Raw genomic sequence first — 5,621 nt, forward strand, 5'->3', positions numbered from 1 at the left:
AATCCTAACCTCTGGGACTGTGGCTACAATACAATTTGGGAAGTGGGTTGTCTTTGTTATGTTAGTGAGGCCAGAGTACTACTGGGTATATCTAAGTCAATCTGCTGCAATATAAAGGAGATGAAACAAGCAGAGAAGAGATGAGGTATCAGAGATAGCTAGAAACGTGGAGATCTCCAGGGAACCAGGTTGCAGAACCTGGAGAATTAGGTCCTTCCGGAGCCAATGGAGAGAGAAAGCCCTTCCCTAGAGCCACCCCCCTGAGTACAGATTTCGAGCCTCCTAAACTCTGAGCTCCTACTTGTAACAGCTACTAGCATCAGGGGGTAACTACGACAGTATCTCTGGCCCTGAACATGGATTTTTTTTTAAGTCAGTTAAGAAACTAGGTCAGAAGTCAAATTTTTTTTCCTTTAGAGGACTACTGAATTGACACATTAAATCACACATCAAAAAAAAAGTCACGCTTAGAACTCAGTTGCAAAATACAACATATTATATGATCTATTTGTTTTGTTTTTTATATGATCTATTATGTATGAAACATGTAGGCTAGGCAAATCCACAGAGAGAGAAAATAGTTTGTTTACACAACATGAGTTTGGAGGGGGCACAGTGGAGAATGAATGCTAATGGGCATGGAGTTCTCTCTAGGATGATGAAAATGTGCTACAGCTGAGTGTGATAGTTGCCAAACTGAGATGCTCAACAGCATTGAATTGTATAAATAGATTCTATGTTAAGGGAACTGGATCATAATGTGAATAATTTTTAATCATTAAAATTACTTTGATGCTCATCAGGGAAAAAATCATTTTAGCATTCACTGGTAGGCTGTAGATTCTTGGTGGTGATTAAACATTTTTTAATTGTAATTTTCTCTTGAAAGCTTAGATTTTATCTTTGGCAACAATAGAGGCAGTTTCCACTGACAAAATGTCAGCCCAAATACCTAAATATAAATAGTTCTAGTGCGGTGTCAGGTGTTCTTCCAAATAAAAAATGTGTCCCAAAGGAAAAACAGCTAATTCAGCTTGCTGCTCAAGTATCATAGAACAGAAATAATTGTGTGTTTTCTTTTTGTGTGTTCGTGTGCTTTCTATTTAATCACATGAAATACTAAAAAGACAAACACTGGGGTTAATATTTAATAACATTAATCATTTTTATTATTCCATCAAAGTAAGGTAAAGCTTACAACTTAAAAGATGTATTAAAATATCTAATAGAAATTTTAATTTAAACCATTTTAAGTATATTGTTTTCCTTTTTCTAATCCACTACACCACCAGGGCTCCTTTTGAACCCAGAGAGGAGATTCACTCCTAGAGTATTACATTGTTCTGCAATTAGTAGATACCTACTTAATCAAAAGTTTTAAAGTGTTTGTGAATTCTTTGATTTTGGAACTAATCTATGAACAAAGCACAAAGAGGTGCATTATGGTCACAATAGAATATAAATGCAATTACCTTTAACCATGGAAATGAAAAGGTCCATAAGACATGTCCTCCAGGATTTGGCGAACTCTCATATATTACCTGTGGGAACGCATACCTGTTTGAAGACAGTTTGACAATGCCTAGGACGGAAGAAGATTGCCTTTCCTAAGACAGAAAATGCTACTCTAGGGAAACTGGCACATGCACTCCACAAAACAAAACAAGTATACATACATACCAGCAAATTTATGTAGCTCAAATTAGAAGCAATCAAATATGCATTAATAATAGAATGAATTTTAAAATGTGGTGTTGTCACTCAATAACTCATTACCATTGAGTCAATTCCACCTCATAGTGACCCTATAGAACAGAGTATCACTGTCGCCTGGATTCCTAAGGGTGTAAATCTTTAGGGAGCTAAAAGGCCCCTTTTCTCCCTGAAAGCAGCTTACATTGGGATTAGCCGGCCAAATAATAACCTGTATGTCAGCTGGGCTCCTTACATATAGCAGAATACACACAGTACAGCAGAATGAATGGCCCACGGCTACTCAAGGACCTGTATAAACCTTTACCCAAAATACTGAAAAGAAGGCCTGGTGGCAGGCACGAAGAGTTAAGACTCAGCTCGGAACTGAAAGGTTTGAGGTTTGAACCCGCCTGCCAGCTTTAGGGGAGAGATCTCTGGCAATGTGCTCCTGTAAGGATTGCAGCCAAGGGGTGAGGTAGCATTAGAACAGATTGTGATCATGGATATTCAACTCTTAAAAACAAAAAGTGATGATACATGAATATCATATCAAGAAAACTACTCCAGAAAAACTAAAAGACACCAAATTTGACTCGTGGCTACCATGGTTGAAGAAGGAAAAGTGTTTGCCGGGGGCGGTGAGTTTGTTAATGGTGGTGGAACAATTTGGGAAAGGGTATCAATAATGTTTGCACAAACACCAAGAGTATACTCAATGGCTCTGAATTATACATGTAGAAGTTGTGGGATTGGTGCATGTTTTCTGGTGTATGTTTTTGCCATCATTAGAAAAAAATAATTACATGAATAACAATGAGTACAAAGAATAATAAAATGTTCTAAAATGGAATGTAGTGATGATGGTACAACACTTCTCAGTCATTGAGCTATGGAATTGTGTGACACGTGGATGAAATACCAATAAAGTTGTTTTAAAAATTACAGCCCAGACAGCCCTATAGAACACTTTTATTCTGTCACATGGCATTGCTATGTGTTATAATCAACTGAACAGCGCCTAAAAGAACTATATATATGCATATATATATATGTAAGAACAATATGTATTAGAATGATTAAAATAAAGACATAGTAGCAAATGCCACCGGTATTAAAAAACGTTACAGCCACTCTAGAAATCAATTTGGCAGTTTCTTATAAAGACAGCCATATTCACCATATGACCCAGCAATTCCAATCCTAAACACATCATAGAAACAAGAACTTTTACATTCACACAACCCTATACATAAATGTGTATGAACACTGTATTTGTAGTAGCCCATCTCCAAAGAAAAGAAGTATCCAGGTTCCTTACACAGATTTTAAACAGTTTGCACACACTCTGTAATATGTGTGTGTCTATAGAAGATGTTAAAAGGTGAATTGTTATTTGAATTTAAGCTGCAGATATTTTTACTCCTAGACTTCAGTGTGTTTTTCCTATGAACAAGGATAGTCTCCTTCATAACTACATTGTTGCCTCTAATAAAGATTTGTGCCTTGAAGCAGCAGAGCCAATTCAGTAACTCCAAATTAAAGAGAAAAAGCCAAATTTGCTAGAAAGTGACACGATGTGGGAGACTCACAGCAACAGAGACTGTCTTGATAGGGTCATACTTGTGACCAGAATACATAGAGTTTGTAGACTTTTCCACTAGAATTTAAAATGCATTTTACAGGAGTCATATACTTTTCCAAATACTTTCTACTTCTTAAGTCACAAAATAATCACAAAAACAAAAGCATGAAGAGTGCCAGTTCTGATGCACAAGCTATCTCTTTCCAGGTCTTAGTGAACCTCCATGCAGGGTTGTTCAGATGGCTCTGCGCCCAATCAGCTAGACGATTGCATGCCATGTGTCTATCTTTGAACAATACAGAGAGGCTTGGACGTGGCACAAAGGCTGGGGTGAGGAACTAGGCAAACATGGCACTAGTTAGGCTAGCTACAAACAGGGAGTAAGTCTAGGGTATACTACACATGCAATTACCAAAACCAGAACATTAGTATTTACTCAATGCTGTCATCAGATATTCCGACCTTATTAATATCTTGCCAGTTGACTTGATAATGTTCTAACAACAGAAAATATTAATACTATACATACACATGTTAAATATGTTAACTATAATATTGTATGTGAATTATAGAAATATGCACACACAAATATCATAGTCCAGGATCAAATCCAGGATTATATATTACATAGGTAATTTCATTAGTCTTACTCTATCTGAAAAAGTTCCTAAATTGGACATGGTCCTTGATTTTCTTAACTGTCATAAAAAATATAGACAATTATATTGTAGAATATTCTTCAATTTGGGTTTGACTAATGTTTCTTCATAATTAGATAATGCAATTTAGGAAAGAATATCGCAAGAATGGCATTTTTAAATTTACTCAGTCATTCTCTCATTTCCTGTCATGTTAAGCTGGTGTCTGACTAGTTTCTCCACAGTAAAAGTACTGATTTTTCCCTTGTAATTTGTATTTATATGGTTTGGAAGATACTTTGAAGCTATAGAGATACTTTGAAGCTATTTCTCATCAGACTCTTATGCGCTTCTCTTAGCATCCATTGATGACTTCTACCTGAATCCTTAATTTCGTGATTATTTGTCAAATAGTGCTAGTGAAGTGACAGCACTCTTTGTACAATTGCAGGCATTCTACTCTAAGGAATCCCCTAGCTTTTTGCATTTATATCAGTACAGATTTATACATCCCTGTTCTATTCAATTAGCAAGTACTACCTTTATTTGTTTTTGATGCTCAGAGGTGAGTGGAAACTCTAGTAAGTTGATTCCTGAGTTCTTGTTTGTTTTTCCACTCAGACTGCACTCTCTCCCTCTCATCCCGCACAAAGGCCGAGAAGAAGATCATCAAAGGCAAGCGGCAGCTGCAGCGAAGCAGCACCGAGCTGGCTTCACGCTCAGGAGAGAAGGCTGCGCCTCCTCCTCGTGGTTTTCGGTGCTCTACACAATCAGAGAAACTTTTCTAGTAACCAACTATAAAAACGATCCCTGAAAGTATAGTATTTGTTTGCTTAAATCATTGCATTTGGGGCTTGTGCAACTCTTATCACAATCCATACACCCATACAGTGTCAAGCATTTTTGTACATTTGTTGCCATCATCATTCTCAAAACATTTGCTTTCCACTTGAGCCCTTGGTATCAGCTCCTCATTTTTCTCCGTTCCTCCCCCACCCTCCCTCCAAACCTTTGATAAGTTATATATATTTTTCATATATTACACTGACCGATGTCTCCCTTCACCCACTTTTTTGTTGTCCGTCCCCCAGGGAGGGGGTTATATGTAGATCATTGTGATCTGTGACCCCTTTCTCCTCTCACCTACCCCTTAGCCCCCTGGTATCGCTACTTTCGTTATTGATCTGAGGGGTTTATCTGTTCTGGATTCCCTGTTTCCAGCTCTTATCTGTACCCATGTACATGCTCTGGTCTGGCCAGATTTGTAAGGTATAATTGGGATCATGATAGTGGGGGCGGGGGGGAAGGAAGTATTCAAGAACTACAGGAAAGTAGTATGTTTCATCGGTGGTATACTGCACCCTGATTGGCTCCTCTCTTCCTGTGACCCTTCTGTAAGGGGATGTCCAATTGTCTAGAGATGGTCTTTGGGTCTCCACTCCACACTCCCCCACATTCACATTGACATGATTTTTGGTTCTGGGTCTTTGATGCCTGATCCCATGAGATGATAAACTCTTACATGCTGAATTCAAAGTGAAATTGAAGCACTTATTAATAAAGATCAAAGACTTCCACATGAGTTACAACTCAATGTAAACAAAACAAAAATTCTCACAGCTGAATCAATAAGCAATGGGAATGATTGAGAAAGAACTGAAGTTGTGAACATTGTGTAATCAATACCAATGGATTGTACAGTTAAA

General features: G+C 37.6%; 1 non-coding gene across 1 annotated transcript; it reads right to left on the minus strand.

The window, feature by feature from the left end:
* Positions 1-4,527: 4,527 nt before the first annotated feature.
* Positions 4,528-4,741, minus strand: LOC142443942 (small nucleolar RNA U3). The gene has a single exon (XR_012783646.1). It is a non-coding gene; the product is annotated as a small nucleolar RNA U3 (small nucleolar RNA).
* Positions 4,742-5,621: the final 880 nt, after the last annotated feature.

Source organism: Tenrec ecaudatus, chromosome 3 (assembly GCF_050624435.1).
Source record: "Tenrec ecaudatus isolate mTenEca1 chromosome 3, mTenEca1.hap1, whole genome shotgun sequence".
Lineage (NCBI taxonomy): Eukaryota > Metazoa > Chordata > Mammalia > Afrosoricida > Tenrecidae > Tenrec > Tenrec ecaudatus.